Consider the following 18365-nt stretch of genomic DNA (forward strand, 5'->3'; position numbering starts at 1 on the left):
TTTTATTTATTTATATTTCAAACGTTATCCCCCTTCATAGTTCACCTCCAGAAACCCTGTATCTCCTCCCCCTGCCTCTATTACAGTGCTCCCCCCCTCACCTATACACTCTGGCCTCAACACCCTAGCATTCCCTAACCCTGGGTCATCAAGCTTCCTTAGGACTAAGCAGCTTCCCTCCTAGTGATGCCAAATAAGGCCATCCTCTGCTACATATTCAGCTGGAGCCACGGGTTCTCCCATGTGCAATCTTTGTTTAGTGTTTTAGATCCTGGTGTTTTATTAAGGCAAAACAAATGTGTCTGAGAAAAGAAGTTGGTGAGAAAAGGGAGTTTAATGGAGAAAATGCCTCCATCAGATTGACCTAATGTATAGAGAAGTCTAAGGGATATTGTCCTTATTAATCTTGGAATTTGTAGGGCCCAGATCTCTAGGATGTTGCCACCCTTGAGCTATTCATCAGAAAATGAAAGGTATGAGGTACAAGGCAAGAGGCAGAACTCCTACTCAGCTTGTACTTCAGTTCTTGAATCCAGGCTTCTGCCCTGCTTCAGTTTAGGCCCTGATATTTCTCAGGAGTTAACTGGTAACTCCAAGTATATCATGGAGTGTAACCTGTCTTCCATAAGTTGCTTTTTCTCAGTGTTTTGTCAGAGCAATCATGGGAAATTATAACACTTCCTAAACTGTGCAACACTGATAAGTTACTTTTCTTCTGAGATGATGGCTTAGGTTAAGTCAACTCTACTCATCACATATTTCTTACCAGCATGCAGCTAAGTTTATGTTTGAGCAGTCATGCACAAGATAGCCATATTTTATATGCAGACTGCACAGAATAGTTTTGCTTGTTTGTTTTCATACTCGACCATACAAAAGAATGTATTTGATTTGAAAAGAACTGCCCATAACAGAAGAATCACTAATAGTTATTAAGAGTGAAAAATGAATTTTGTTGCTTCATTTGGACATGCGCTTTGATACAGACTTGGATTTTAGGCTTCCAGGAGCTTGGTAATAAGAAATTACCTATAAAAGGTAGGTTTCTAGTCCAAGCCAAGTTGAGTCCTGGGTGAGAATACTATTCATGTGTGTGACATCACTAATTCGTCCTTCCTGTGGACTTAACTGGAAGTGGAAACTATTAGTTAAAATGTTCCCTGCTTTCTTTCATTTTTTACTTTTTGTTGCTTTTTATCCTTTTCAAAATATATGTCTGTTTTTTAATCTCTTTAAATTTATCATCATGCTCACAAGTAACTCTCATTTTAATTTTCAATCCTTCCAATTTTCTCTTGATAACAATCCCCTGTCGCAAAACTTCAAAAATTAAAATTAAATCAAGTTTTAAAGGTAAATTAAAAATCAAACAAAAAATTAAAATCCTTTTAAAAAAATGCAGTCTGTGAGATGTGGTGTGCTCACTATGTCACTGTACTATGTCACAAATTATACCCTTTTGTCCAAACAGGTTTACTTGCAAATGTACATTGAAATAAGTCACTGACCTGCTTCAAGCCCTCTGGATTTTGCTACACCATCAATACCGGAGCCTCCCATACATGCCTCTCCTTCTATGTCCTGGAATCTTCCTGTAGCTTTTAAATCATTGTGATCCTTCACCTTTGAATCTGCAGGACCTCCCCCTTCATATGCTCCACCAGCAGGATCTAGGCCCCCAACATATATGTAGCAGATGTGCAGCTTAATCGATAGTTATTCCCTTTCAGGTTTCCGGGCCAAAATCCCCCTGTCCCCTCCCCCTCCCCTTCTATATAGATGTTCCCCTCCCCCATCCTCCCTCCATTATGGTTCTCCCCCCAACAGTCACGTTCACTGGGGGTTCAGTCTTAGCAGGACCAACGGCTTCCCCTTCCACTGGTGCTCTTACTAGGCTATTCATTGCTAGCTATGAGGTTGGAGCCCAGGGTCAGTCCATGTATAGTCTTTGGGTACTGGCTTAATCCCTGGAAGCTCTGGTTGGTTGGCATTGTTGTTCATATGGGGTCTCGAGCCCCTTCAAGCTCTTCCAGTCCTTTCTCTGATTCCTTCATTGGGAGTCCCCTTCTCAGTTCAGTGGTTTGCTGCTGGAATTCGCCTATGTATTTGCTGCATTCTGGCTGTGTGTCTCAGGAGAGATCTACATCCACTTTCTGTAAGCCTGCACTTCTTTGCTCCATCCATCTTATCTAATTGAGTGGCTGTATATGTATGGGCCACATGTGGGGCAGGCTCTGAATGGATGTTCTTTCTGCCTCTGTTCTAAACTTTGTCTCCCTATTCCCTCCCAAGGGTATTCTTTTTCCCCTTTTAAAGGAGTGAAGATTTCACATTTTGATCATCCGTCTTGAGTTTCATGTGTTCTGTGCATCTAGGGTAATTCAAGCTTTTGGGCTAATAGCCACTTATCAGTCAGTGCATACCATGTGTGTTTTTGTGTGATTTGATTACCTCACACAGGATGATATTTTCCAGTTCCCTCCATTTGCCTATGAATTTCATAAAGTCATTGCTTTTGACAGCTGAGTAATATTCCATTGTGTAGATGTACCACAATTTCTGTATCCATTCCTCTGTTGAAGGGCATATGGGTTCTTTCCAGTTTCTGGCTATTATAAATAAGGCTGCTATGAGCATAGTGGAGCATGTGTCTTTTTTATATGTTGGGGCATCTTTTGGGTATATGATCAAGAGGGGTATAGCTGGGTCTTTAGGTAGTTCAATGTCCAATATTCTGAGGAACCTCCAGACTGATTTCCAGAATAGTTGTACCAGTCTGCAATCCCACCAACAATGGAGGAGTGTTCCTCTTTCTTCACATCCTCACCCACCATTTGCTGTCACCTGAGTTTTTGATCTTAGTCATTCTCACTGGTGTGAGGTGAAATCTCAAGGTTGTTTTGATTTGCATTTCCCTTATGACTAAAGATGTTGAACATTTCTTTAGGTGTTTCTCAGCCATTCTGCATTCCTCATCTGTGAATTCTTTGTTTAGCTCTCAACCCCATTTTTTAATAGGGTTATTTGTCTCCCTGTGGTGTAACTTCTTGAGTTCTTTGTATATTTTAGATATAAGGCCTCTATCTGTTGTAGGATTGGTAAAGATCTTTTCCCAATCTGTTGGTTGCCGTTTTGTCCTAGCCACAGTGTCCTTTGCCTTACAGACACTTTGCAGTTTTATGAGATTCATTTGTCGATTCTGGGTCTTAGATCATAAGCCATTGGTGTTTTGTTCAGGAAATTTTCTCCAGTGCCCATGTGTTAGAGATGCTTCCTCACTTTTCCTTCTATCAGTTTGAGTGTATCTGGCTTGATGTGGAGGTCCTTGAGACCTGAGGAACCTAAAACTGCACCTGAATACATTAGTGGTAAAGCAATTGAAAGTATACAAAATAATATACACCATTTTGTCATATACATACACACACACACAAATAGGCACACACACATATGAAATATATATATGAAATGTACTTTTGTATGACCATTAATTCACTTGATATGAATATTTAATAATATAGTATTCTAATTACTGTAAAACACAAGTATTATATACTCCAAAAATAGGGCCGGAATAAAAAAAAAAACAAGCAACACCTGGATAATCAGGATTTTTTTTAAACTTCACTCTAGTCTTCTTTGACTACCATTATATGTGAAGCATACTGTTGGCCAAAATCAATATCTATGAAGAAAGAACAAAAGAAAGACTGAAATGATTCACTTATTTTAAACTACATTAACCATCTTTCTTCCCAAATCTTCCTGAAACAGATCGATATATATTCCACTCCACTCCAGAAGAATGGAATCCTAGGGTTTCCTTTTACAGAAATTATCTTTCCAAAGTTTTCCTACTTCCTGCATTACAATGAGAATTTTGTTCCCAAAGGCAAAAGTCAGATCCCCTTACCTTTCTTGATACATCACTCCCAAACCATGCGTCCTTTGTAGTCTAATCCCACAAAACATAAGGAGCTATCTGGATAGATAACCTGTTAGTGTCTAAATTATTCATGGATGAGTCTCTTATTATTGCTATTACCAAATGAGATTCTTTAGAAAGATAAAGTTTGCTTGAGGAATCTTCAGTAGAGGTCTAAACAAAGAAAGGGGATAATTTTATTTTAGACCATCTGAAAACTAATGTTAGTTACAAAACTAACTATGAAGAAAACAGGGCAAATGTTTTGTAGACCAACTCATAGTATAACCAGAATTCAAAAGAAGTATAATATACAGCTAGAGTACTACAAAAAATATTTTCTGCGAATCATTTTACTGTATAAAATCATGGGAACATTTTAAAAGTATGAATGATTTTCTATGTAATAGATATTTGACTGCTACCTACAGAAGCCAGAAGAAGCTGTTGGGATACTGGTATTAGAATGAATGAGATTGTTGCAGACTATGTGTGTTCTGTGTATGAAAACATCTAGTGTTATTAAACATCAATTCATCTTCCCAAGCACCATGGAGTGGAGACACATTTAATATCTAATGTAGTATAAATCCATGTAACATTCTTGTGACACTCTAGAACATAAGGAGCAGAAAGCACTCTAGTGACCCTACACAATGCGATTATAAAAGCTTCGCTACAGCAAGACAGAGATGCATGGCACCTGGGTAGCATGTGGAGCTCAATGCTCCTGTTACACACAAAATCATTCTCTGGAGTATTGCACAGAATAAACATTCAAAGAAGTCAAAGTTATACCTGACCTAGACTGTTCGAGGTAGTTATATTTGAGAAAGAAGTATTCATAATAGCTTCATGTTGTAATCAATGACATATATTTAGCATGTGGTATATTCACAGTAACATGGTAATAATACTAGGATGCAAATAATCCACAGGTGTTATACACACTTCTTTCTTTTAATTTGTTTCACACACTCTAGGCTGACCTGCACACAAGGTGTTGCATAGGCTGTCTTCTAAACTGTGACAGTTATAAAGAAGAAGACACCAAGGTGTGATTACAGACATGGTTCAACACTCTAGTTTGAGAAATGAACATGTTTAAAAAGTGACAATACGTGTCTTTGCTAAGGAAACCTCTTGGCATGGGACATCACTCCAGCTTATAATACTGTAAACACAAGCCTATGTACCTTACAAAAACACTGCTTCTATATTGGTACAGTTCCGCAAGTGCTTTCTGTATCATTACCTTTGGATGGCATTAATTTTTCCAACCAGAGTTCCTTCATCTGGGACGCTAAGCCAATTCTCTTATAAGTCAGAAGTAAGTAAACTTCCTTCAATGTTTGCAATGAAGTCCTTTTCTAAAATGAAAATAAAAAAGTAATGGTCAATGTACATTTTAGAAAGAATATAAAAAGCATTTTTGTTTAAAATTAGCAGTTTAGACCAGTGATTCTCAACTTGGGAGTCATAATCCATTAGGGGATCACATATCATATATCTTCCATGTCAGATATTCTCTCCATTTTTCTTTATAATTCTTACCAATAGCAAAATTTTAATTGTGAGAAAGCAGCAAAATGATGTAATGGTTAGTAATCACCAAACCATAAGGAAATATATTAGTGTTACAGTATTAGGATGGCTGAGAATCATTGGTTGAAAGCATATAACATAAAAGACTCCCAAACTTCTATCTCCCCAGAATCTTGGATCAAATGTGGAACCTATATGCAGGATCTTGTGTTTTCTTCCCTAAGACTAGAATCAATGAAGCAGTGCCCTAGTTGCTATAGCAATGAAATAAACCTATGGTCTGTTCAAATTGCCTCTCCTGACTTCCAGTCCATACTATGACTTGCAATCATAGATCTGCACTCCACTTCGCAGCCCAAAGCTCTCTCTGCCTTGAAAAATGCCAGATGCTATATGGAATATCCAGACAGGAACCTATCATAACTGCCCTCCGAGAGGCTCCTCCAAGCAGCTGACTGAAATAGGCTATATAGAGCCACAGCAAATCATTGGATCTTATGGACCAATCAAGGACTTGTATGGAAGAAATGGGGGAGAGATTCCATGACCTCTAGGAGATAGGAATTCCACAGGAAGAGCTACAGAATCAACTAAGCACCACCACTGGGAGCTGAATTAACATCTAAAAATCCTGCAGAAGCTCCAGCATTACATACAGCACAATTTCTAGCAAATGTAAAGCTTAGTCTCCTTGTGGGTCCCCCAACATGTGGAACAGGGGCTATCTGTAAGCTGTTGACTGTGAAAACCTGTCCCCACCTGGCCTTAGGGGGAGAAGATGTGCTAAACCTGAAGAGAGTTGACGTGCCTGGGTAGGAGGACAACCCAAGGGTCCCAATTCAGCTCTGGGAACGAGAGAGACTCTGTGAGGGCAGAATAGGTAGGGGGCAGCATACAAGACATAAAATGAACAAACAAAAAAAATGTAAAATGATGAAGAGGATGATGATGACGACGATGATGATGGTTTAAAAATCCACCAAAACAATCAAACCAAAACCAAAGTCCTCTTCTTGGAATAGGCAAGTATTAAAAAATGGCAGCACCCAAAATTAACTCATCCTGACTGTATAATTGTTGAATCTGTACTTTAGGCTCAAACAGCATAACCCTGTTGTATACACGTACACCTTGCTTACAGACCCAGCAGGAATAGTGGTGAAGCTTACTTATTTTCCATGTGAGAAGATCTCACAGTTTCATGTCTTTTTCTTAAAATTTGTAAATATTCAACTATTTAAATTTAGTTGTAAGCATCAGATTGTTTGAAGAACAGTAGCTGTCTTTTGCATGAAATACAACAATGAACTTTGATGTTGTACTAAGGATAGCCAGCCATAAAAATGGAAGAATCATAGATGCCCTTGTACATGTATTGCTTTGAATACACACGGCTAAATTCAGTAGGGTCTTAAGTTTCTGGCAATGGGAATCAGACACACTTGTCAAGCTCAAAGGCCAAGGAAGGATCATTCAGTACCTTTGCCTAATGTTAGTAAGCATAGTTAATCCCAGAGCATTATTTTTACTATTTATGTCTGGGCCATAGCTCCACAGACTTCTGAAAGGTGAAATCAGATCATGGCCCAAGTAAAAATAGAACAATGATATTTGCTCTAGAGTCACTGCAGCTCCCTGGCAAGTTAGGAGTGTTAGTGTGTTAGACAAGTTAAAAGTAGGTTAGGCTAATACTTGAATATTTGACATGGAATTAGGATGGCAATATCTGGTGAAAGTGAGAGTGCTGGATTATTTTTTGATTGAGAAGGACAACTATTTCTTGTATATACAAGACAGAGGGTAATATTCAACATCGATAGCCTATTGTAGGTGAGTGTTGGACTTGTCAATTTGAACTGTTATTTGTGAAGGATATTTTTTGTAAGTATTATTTAATACATTCATTTGATAAAGCACATTTTGCCACCATTATAACTTGTTCAGCTATTAATTCACAGGGTATGTTCAGAGGTGAAATCAGTGGGAATATTTGTAATGACCAACTAAGGTCCATCTCATATATGAGGATGTTAACTTCCAACAGAAGCTCTTCACCTGTGTCTTTATGATGAATCTTTGGGTTTGTCAGACTTTTACCTGCCATGCCTCTTATCAAGAGGTCACGTGTCCATAGTTCTAGGAAACAGTCATCATCATGTAATCTTAAGGACAGAAAGCACATATGCATCTCTAGAGGGATGATTAATGTTGGTGACATGAAAACCTTCCTTACCTTCCAGACAGATGCTATTACAAGCCCACATTCTTTAATCCATTCAATGAGTTGTTCACTGTCATTCCTCTCTCTGAGGCACCAGTGTGAATTTTCAGGTAGACTTTCGAATATGTGATCTGATTCTTGTCCTTTCCCTGCAATTATGGATAGCATGTCCTGTGTGGGATAAGGATGTAGTATTAGAGATCCACACCTGAAGCACAAATATGTCTTTTATTGTGAACCTGAGCAAGGATAGTTTTGGCTGCACAGCTATAACTGAGAGGAATAAAGTAGTCATTGAACTTTTTTCTGTTTTAGCTTCCAAATACATTTTCTTCCCTAATCCATTTTTTCCCCAATTTGTAACATCATGGTTTTGTTGGACTTCTGTTCCCCAAAGCATTTTGGTGAATGGTCCTCTACTACTTTGTGTTTCCTTCTATCAATATCTTTCTCAAGCCTGGCATCTTAAGTAAATATTGGGACATTTCCCTTCCAGAGATAAACTCACTATTTTACTTACTGTTTGTCCTGGCCTGTATTATGAATCCTAACTTTTGTGTTTTGAAGAAATATTTTTTCACCATATTTCTGAGACTTTTATATCCTTATTCTGTGACTTCTTATTTTCAACTATGTCTACAGATGCTTTCACAAAAACCCAAGCATATTTCTATCATTCTTCCATAATTTACTCTGTAAACATGACTACCATGCATAGGTTTACACCACTTTAATTTGATTACACGAATACAAACAAGGTTACCAGAAAATTCTGCTCTAAAATACCTAAGAAATTGGCAGTAATGCTCATGTGACTGACAGGATAGATTTGTTCACAAACAGCATAAATTCCTATCACACCTATAGTGCTAAAAGAGATGTTGGATACTAAAGATATGTTTACAAAGAAGTTTAGTAACTCATTTAAAATAGATTAAGCCATATTAGATGGCATTTAAATATAGTCCACTAGGATAAATGATGTTAATATATATATAAAACAGTGTGCTCATCTAATTCATTGATAATTTAAAAGAAAAGCCTACAGATATTTTTAAGTATTGAGTAATTTCAGGGGCAATGATATTAAGGGAGATTCCAGAGAAATGTGGAGTCATAAAGAAGCTGCAAGACTTTACAGTTGGGTAATTAGTGGGGCACTTCCATAGAATTATTTCCTCCAACATGCTGGTGGGTTTGAATCTTTGATGCAGTCAGTGCAAAACATGGGAATGGTATTTCTTCTCTTTTTCTTTCAATTACATTATTCAAAATACGGTAGAACTTATTTGTGTTTTAAAATGATCTTACTCTCATAGATCGGTTATCTAAACATTCCTCAGTTTGATTAAATAGCTTACTGAGAACAAAGGTGCTACAGAAAGCCAAAATGATATTCACACGTATTGGAGCAGGCAGCTTTCTGTCGACATAAATGCTTGTAAGATTTTTGCCAAATAAGCATTTCTTTCTTGGTGGTGTTGGATCAGAATATACTGGTGGCTTGGCATATATATATATATATATATATATATATATATATATATATATATATATATATCCTTTCTGTCTTTCTGCATATAAGATGAAGGGAAATCATTTTTGAAACTGAACTCTCTTTAACCTTGTATATCCTTTGCATTTATCACACCGAATCAAAAAGAGATATGTGTTAAAGTACTAGAAGCATAGAAAACATCAAGTCGACACATAATAGTCAAAGGCTAACTGAACATAGAAATAAAAATACAAAAAGCTATGAATGAAAAAGAAAAGTCATACAACGTTAACTACATTAGACTAATACCTGAATCTTCAAAGGTTATTCTAAAATATAGTGGGCCTGCATCAACGTTCTCCATGCTTTCAAAGAATACAGATACTAGCCTAGAAGTTATTACTGAGCAAAAGCATCATTCATATCAACAAAAGAGGAGAAACATTACATAGTTTAAGCACCACTAAGCCATTTCTCATCATCAATCTTGGTCTACAAAATGCAAACAGCAGGCTGAAGATAACGTACATATACACAAGAGGACAGAAATGATAAATAACTCTGTAGTCATTCAAAAAAGAGGGGGAAAATATGTGTCAACAAAAAAATAACAAAGACCAATAAATACTGCTCATTAATAACTCTAAGCATTAACTGTCTCACACCAATACTATACAGTTTGGGTCAGAAAGCAGGTTTCATCTATCTCCTGCATCCAAAAAATACACTTGTTTTAGATAAAATCGCCTACTCGTGTTTATGATGCAATCGCCTATATTTCTTTGTCTAGGTTTCAGGGCCCATTTAGTTTTCCATGTTCATTGGTGTTGCCTTGTTCAGTTAATGTTTAGGAAGTGATGTTGGTGAGGCTTTACGGGTGAGGTCAAGGGAACATGGCAGAAGACTGGGAGGAAAGAAGTTTAAAAAAATCACTTCTACAATATTGTTTCTCCTAATAACATCAAGAGTATTATAAATTTTATCAAGCTTTCAAAGGATAGAATCAAAATGTTACTACACGATGATCTAGAATTTTTACTGTTTAAATCTCACTGATTCATGAACATGTGGGAATCTTTCCATTATCTGATATCTGTTCAATTTATAAGACATTTTGTTTTGTTTTGGGATGAATTTTTTTCAGTTTTTCTTTTGTTTTTGGTTTTTTTTTTAATCATAAAAGCCTTTTATTTCTCGGTTAGAATTTTCCCAAGAAACTTAATACTTTTAAAAGTTACTGTTAATGACATGTTTTCATTGATTTACTTTTCAGTAATTCAGTGATTTTTACAAAGAAGGAGTACTCACTTTGTGTGTTAATTTTGTATGTTGCTACTTTTGAAAGAATTTACAAGATATCTGATTATTCTTATGTTATATTTAGGCTCACTTATGTTTACTATCATATGATTTTCAGAAAGACATACTTTGAATTCTTCATTTCTAATATATGTCCCCTTGGTCACATGCCGTCTTAATATTATCTTAATTGTTTACATATGCTGTATGAAACAAGAGTAAATTGAGTATGACCAAAGATCAGCAAAGGAAGCCATTGGTACCATAATATTTCATAAATAACTTGATGAGGGGCAGCACACAGTATAAGGAAATTCTAGGTGATAGAATCATTATCATCCTTGCAGACATAAGGCACTCACTGTTAAATATTCCTCAATTAACTCAATATGGTAAGCATTCTTATTGCTGGAAATTTCAACTTTTGATGTTTTAGACTATTGTCAATTAAAGCTAATTGTAGATGTGGAAAGAAGAAAACTAAAGTAATCAAAAAGAAGGAATTGTATATTTATATAACATTTATACCATATTACTTTAGGAAAATGAATTTATCTTGTCAGAGAGGAGTGAAAATGTGTGACTTGGACAAGTCAAAGGACCTGCACGGATGATCCTAAAGAGAAATAACAAGATACCAAATGTTGAACTTTAAAAGCATACTTAGGAATAACTTTTTTTTTCTGAGAAACCAAATGAAAGACCCAGAACCATGTTCAATTCTATGGTAAAGAAAATACATTTAAGTCTAATCAAAGAACAGTTGTTTTGAATTGAGCTGTTAGTGTCAATTATTGAACCTATTCTGATATCTTGCCATACTGGTTATCATTGTACTTTATAGGTATTACAGGTGGGTACAACTATCAATTGCTTCCCTAACGTGTCAACTTGCCTACTGTTTTATCTACCTTAGAACTTTGACTTAAACCTAGAGGCTTCTAAGACATATCCAGGTAGATTGCTGAGATTCCTTGTAAGATTTATTTGGCAACTGGCACTCAAGCCACCAACCTTGAGAGAAATCCAAGTGCTACCTGACAAATCCATATTTTGGGGGAAAGCCACAGGAAATACTTTAACAATTGGTAGAATTTCTCTCACCAGGATTGAAATCATGGCTGGAGCTAGAAATCTAGTCCGATTTATGTAGATAGTTTGGTCATAAACTTTAAAATTGATGACATTAATTTAATAAATTAGCGACGTTTTTAAAAGCATTTACATATTAGTCTGATATGTACCAAGAAGTGGGGCCATCATCCTACATCGAAGAAGCCTCTTTGTATAGAAAATGGAAACCATTACAGAAAACAAAAACTTGGACACAATGAAGAGATAATTGCATTATGAAAAATCAAGCACCAGTGATTACATGTACATTAGAGCTAAATGCTCTGTAGCTGAGGGACCATTGTAGAAAAGGGCTTACAAATACTGTAAGACCCAGCATACTTGAAAGTCTGTTTTGAAATTGCCTCTCATAAAAATAGGTGCAAAATCACAATAATAGCAACGTCAATGCAGTGTTAAGGCAATGGTCAAAATTTCACTTGTCAAAAGTTATAGGCAGCTAATTATGACTGACAGAATATTAATTTTTCCAGAAATGACCTGCATATGGATTATCTAATACACACTGTATATCATGGAAACCATATTCACAAACAGAACAGAATGCTCTCAAGTAGTATTCATATTTGTAAAGATATAAACATATATATATATATAAACATGTACAAAGCAATATTTGAATGAGGATGAAAGTGCAGTGACTGTGATGGACTTAAGGGAGAAAAGTCAGGCTACAGTGCTATAATTCAATTTTTGATAAAAATTTAAAATACTAGTAATAAATGAAAACATTGTAAACTTATAGTAATGGGAGTTCAGGAAAGACCAAGAACAGTAAATATGGAAATTATCAATTTCTTTACTGGAGGTTTTCTCTAAGATTTCCATTTCTCAAATTTGTATTACAGACACTTTTGAGATAGACAAACCATGAATAAAGAATATTTCATGTTGAGGCCTCAGGTGATGAAGCGAGATATAACAAATATGCTGTGTGCTTCTGTGCATTCATCAGTGTACGTAATGCATGCGTGTGTGTGTGTGTGTGTGTGTGTGTGTGTGTGTGTGTGTGTGTGTGTGTAAAGCACGTGCAGATCACAACACTGGTGATATATATTTAGAGCTTAATTAGAGCTTTGAGCTTATTAACATATGAGGAGCCTCTAGTATTTGTCTTTCTCTCTGTCTCTTTTTTTTTGGGGGGGGCTCTTTTGATCATTACTGAACAGTATGTCAGAAATATCTGTCCAATAAGCTTCTGTTACTGTCTCTGACTGCCATTATTATTCAGGTAGAAACTTCTCGTTTAGAGATGATTGTGCTGCAATGCCTAGTGTTGTTTGCTTTTTAATGTATGTTTTGATGACCCGAATTCATGTTACAAAGTCTAAATCTCAATTGCTTTAGACACTGGATTATCTTTTCAGGTCATTTTTTATATTTTAAAACCATGATCCACCTCTAAGTTCATCCTGTGTGATGATTGATTTTGATTGTTAATGGAATTTTATTTTTAACTTTCTATGGCATGTGATTCTATGCAGAATTCTGAGGGATTATTCAGTGTCATTAGCTTCTGGCCACACATTGGTAACTGAGGTGGGAAAACTAGTAATATAACTGGGCTGTAGAGGCAGAGACTGAAAATTTTTCCAAAGACTGTGTAGGACCATGAACAAGGCACATTGGAGTGTAAGCAATAACCCAATTTAATAACATTTGTTATAATAGCAAACAATATGAAATATGCAGCATAAAATAAGTACAATGAGTGAAAATTATTTGTAACTAATACGGTGAAATATAAAACTAACATAGGATCTTGGAATATTTCTTCTAATATGACTAAATGGGAGGTAGAAGGGAACATTAAAATACGATGCCCTTAGACCTTCTTAATTCATCCACTACCACTTATATGTGGTAGCTGCTCTGTTTTGTCCTGCTAAATGAAACATAAAATGTCATCATCAGACAAATATTCTCAGATGATAGATTCACATCACTTAAAATAAGGGTAATATTTGGGTATATTTTTTAACGCTATAGAAAGAATTAGTTCAGTTAAAAATGTTTTTGAATTTGTGTGCTACCGCCTGATAATCAGGTGAATTTCACCTCTTTATCATACCTGTCATAGGTTTTGTAGTGAATCCTGTGCAAATATTTTTACCAATGATAAGATTTTGACAAATATTGTTTCTCATAGTAAATTAAACAAACATTAGTATTTTTGTGCTACGAAACCAAAGCATGTAGACAGTGGTGCAGGGCTTAATCTTGCAGAATGTTTAATCAATTTTTAAATCAAGTCATTGTTTCTAAATGATCTTATCAAACATAATAATTTCATATGCAAGGAATTCTCTAACTTAAGGACCATGGGAAGAAAGGGGGGGAAATATAGCAGACAATATTGGTGGATTCTCTAAATAAAGAATGTGTCATACATACCTGAATGTATCAAGATGTATTTCAGTATATGAGTATATATATGTGTGTGTGTATATAAATATATATACATATATATATGATGTTTAAAAACATTTCCCATACTCTAATACTCATTTTGTGTCCTAAAGCTTCTCTGATATACACAAATTTATGACATCATGAAATGATTTGATCAAATGATTCCATTCATTTGATGAATAAATAAATCTTGTCTTACCTGTAGGACCTTCTTCCTGCAGTGCAGCATATGAAATATTAAATTTTTCATCAATATCATTTGTTTTCCAGTTGTGTCCTGCTATGGCTTTTGTCATAATAGGAGATTTTCCAGAATAATTTATTGATTCTTTGTATGTCTTTAAGTCTTCAGACCTTTTGCCAATGTGTTTACTAAATATATCATCATTTCCAAATATTTGATCATAGTTGTCAATCATGATTTGTATAAGAGACTTCTGTAACACCACAAGGCAAAAACAAGATTGTCATTTCACATAGTTTACAAAAAAAATTTAAAAATGAAAAGAAATACCAGGAGGAAAATTACAGATAAGAATCCATGAAATGAAGTCTCTGAAATGGAGACTCTAAGTCTTTTGCATCTTTACACAACTTGTTAAAATTTCATGCATATTGCAAAGAACAGAACTACTTAACCAAAGCAACATTTCAGAACTGATATGCTGCAAAAAACTGTGAGTGACAGTTGTGTGTTAATTTTTTGTGTGTGGGTGGGGGTAGCTGTTTATTGTGATGTTTGGAATGGGATGCCTCTCTAGTTCCAGGCATCGCAATACCCTCTCGTTCACAACTTTCTGGTGCCTTGGTCTGCCTGGTAAAGAGTGCGACGGCTTAGAATTTGTAATTACAAAAGGTAGGTGCCCATTTTCAATGTACTTTCTCTGCTACATTTTTGCTTCCCAAGATAAGAACCATCAGGTCTCAGCTTCCTGTTTGTTTTTTCTTCTTTTCTGTAGTCGTGCTCCTCTGTCATGACACCAAAGTGCTATACTCGCTCAGCATTTGTAGGTCCCAAATAACCACCTACTTCAATAAGTTTCCCTGGTCATGTTGTTTTATTTTTTATTGTTTATTTCATTCATTTACATTTCAAATGTTATCCCCCTTCACAGATCCCTTCCACAAATCCTATATCTCCTCCCCTGCCTCTATTGCAGTTTTCTCTCACTTGACCACACACTCCTGCCTCAACAACCTAGCATTTCCCTACCCTAGGCCATCAAGCCCCTCAGGACTAAGCGGCTCCCCTCCTAGTGATGCCAAATAAGACAATCCTCTGCTACATATCCAGCTGGAGCCATGGTTCCCCCATGTGCACTCTTTGCTTGGTCTTTTAAATCCTGATGTTTTATTAAGGCAATAGAAATGTGACTGAGAGAAGTTGGTGAGAAGAGGGAGTCTTAATTGAGAAAATGCCTCCATCAGATGGACCTATTGTATAGTGAAGCCTAAGGGATATTGTCCTGATTAACCTTGGAATTTGTAGGGCCCAGATCTCCAGGATGGTGCCATCCTTGAGTTATTGGTCAGAAAAAGAAAGATATGAGATACAAGGCAGGAGGCAGTGCTCCTACTAGGCTTCTGCCTCACTTCTTGCCTCCCTGTTTTATTTTTGGCTCTGACATTTCTCAGTATTTAACTGGTAACTGCAAGTATATTGTGGAGTGTAACATGTCTTCCATTAGTTGCTTTTCATCAGTGTTTTGTCACAGCAATTGTAGAAAATTATGACACTTCCAAAATTGAACAACAATGGTAAGTTACTTTTCTCCTGAGATGATGACTTAGGTTAAGCAAACTCTATTCATCACATATGTTTCTTCTCAGCATGCACCTAAGTTTATTTTTGAGCAGTCCTGCACAGGATAGTCTTATTTTACATGCAGATTGTACAGGATAGTTTTGCTTCTTTGTTTTCATACCTGACCATACAAAAGAATATATTTGAAAAGAACTGTCCATAAAGGAAGAATCTTTAATAGTTATTAAAAGTAAAAATATATTTTATTGTTTCATTTGGACTAAACATGCAGTTTGATATAGTCTTGGATTTTAGGTTTCCAGTACCTTGGTAATTAGAAACTAACTAAAAAACCTACATTTCTAGTTCAAGCCAAGTCCAGTCCTGAGCAAGAATCTTATTCAAACTATCCCTTGGGCTATTATCCTCCATTGTGAGTAACATCATGATATCTTCTTTCCAGTGGACCTAATACCTGGGAGCTACTAGTTAACATGTACCTTGCTTTCTGTCATACTTATATTTTCTTTATTTTTTTCGTTTTCAAAATATGTGTCCTTTATTAATTCTCTGAAATTTCTAATCATGCTACCAAGTAACTCTCATTTCATTTTTCAATCCTTCCATATATCCCTTGGAAACAATCCCCCCTCACTAAATTTTAAAAATTAAAATTAAATAAAAATTTAAATTTAATTTTAAAAAATCAAACTAAAATTTAAAAAATTAAAAATACAGTGTGTGAGATGTGTTGTGCCATAAGTGGTCACACATTATACCCTCTTGTCTAAACAGATTTTCTTGCAAATGTATAATGAAATAACTCTGGTTTAAGCTCTCTGTGTTTTACTATATTCTCAATACTGGAATCTCCTGGAGATGCCTCTCCTTCTATATCCTGGTATCTTGCTGTAGCCTTTAGTCATTGTGATCCTTCAGCTTTGAATCTGTAGGATTTCCCCCATCATATGCTCCAGCAGCAGGATCTAGGGCCCCTATATATATGTAGGAGATATGCAGCTTGATCTTCAGGTAGGTCCCCTACCAGTTTGTATGCAGACTGGCTCTGACTTTGTAGTCTACAACTGGATTGCTTTCTTTTATCTGGGCTGGTTTGTATGGCTTCAGGGGAAGATGATTCACTTATTCCTGTTGTGAATTGATGTATGAGAGTGGGTTGGTGTCAATGGAAGGTCTACACTACTAAGATAAAGAAGAATGGAGGTGAAAACAGGTTGCAAAGATGGGACTTGGAGGAAGGGACTGCAATCAGGATATAAAGTAAATAAATTAGTGAAGGATATTGATGTATGTGTGTTTATAATAAAATTAACAGCTACAGTATACCTGAGGATCATAAAACTCTACCTGAAATAGGTTAGTGCTAAAATAATGGAAAGAATACAAAATAATATACACCAATTATTCATCATTACATATGTATATACATATACATATACAAATACATGCACATGTACAAGTACACATTACACGTATATGTACACAAACAAACTCACCCTCAGACACACACTCACACACACATATATGTATACACACATACATATATATACATATATATTTGCAATATGCTTTAATATGACCAGCAATTCACATGATGTGAATATTTAGTAATATCATGGTCTCACCACTGTGAAACACAACTGTTCTAAACTCCAAAAGTAGGGCTACAATGGAAAAAACAAACAAAACCTAGGTAATCCGGATCTTTTAAAATTTCACTCTAGTCTTATTGGATTACAGATTATTATTGTCTAAAACGTCAATATCTAAATCAATATCTAAGAAGAAAGAAGGAAAGAACAGTAGAAAGAAACGATTAACTTACTTTAAAATACATTAAAAATCTCCCTTCCCAAATCTTCCTGATATAGATCAATACATATTCTACTCCACTCCATAAGAATGCAATCCTAGGGTTTCCTGTTAGAGAAATCATCTTTGTAAAGTATTCCCAATTACTGAATGATAAAAATTAGACTTTTGTTCCCAAAGGCAAATTTCAGATCCCCTTACCTTTCTTAAAACGTCACTCCCACATAATGAATCTCTCGAAGTCTGACCCCACAGTACATGTGGAGCTATGAGCAGAGACAACATGTAACTGTCTAAATTATTCATGGAAGAATCTTTTATTATTACTAATACACATATGAGATGTTTTAATAGTATAAAGTTTGGTTCTGGGATCTGTTGCAAAAGGCTAAACAAAGAAAAAGGAGAATATTAGGTTAGACCATCTTGAAAATAATAAGTTAGAAATCTAACTACAAAGAACAAATAGGGTATATGTTTTGTAGACCAACTTATAGTATAATCAGAATTCAAAGAAGTAAGAATATATACCTAGAATATTACATAAACTATTTTCTGCAAATCACTTTTCTGTACAGAATCATGGAAAAAAATTTTCAAATTATTTAGGAATTTCAGTGTACTAGATGTATGACTGCTACCTATGGAAGCCAGAGGAACATGTCAGGATCCCTGGTAACAGAATGAGTGAATATTGTTGTAAACCATGTATGTTCTGTGTGTGAAAACATCCAGTGTTATCAAACAGCAAGCC

The 18365-nt window shown here is 35.6% G+C and overlaps 1 long non-coding RNA gene across 1 annotated transcript; it reads right to left on the minus strand.

The window, feature by feature from the left end:
* Nucleotides 1-1803: 1803 nt before the first annotated feature.
* On the minus strand, nt 1804-9201 carry LOC120101482 (uncharacterized). The gene is made up of 4 exons (XR_010064728.1): nt 9093-9201; nt 7704-7862; nt 5181-5295; nt 1804-4099 (listed from the first exon to the last, which is right to left on the minus strand). It is a non-coding gene; the product is annotated as an uncharacterized LOC120101482 (long non-coding RNA).
* Between the last annotated feature and the right edge of the window lie 9164 nt (nt 9202-18365).

Source organism: Rattus norvegicus, chromosome 3 (genome assembly GCF_036323735.1).
Source record: "Rattus norvegicus strain BN/NHsdMcwi chromosome 3, GRCr8, whole genome shotgun sequence".
Classification (NCBI taxonomy): Eukaryota; Metazoa; Chordata; class Mammalia; order Rodentia; family Muridae; genus Rattus; species Rattus norvegicus.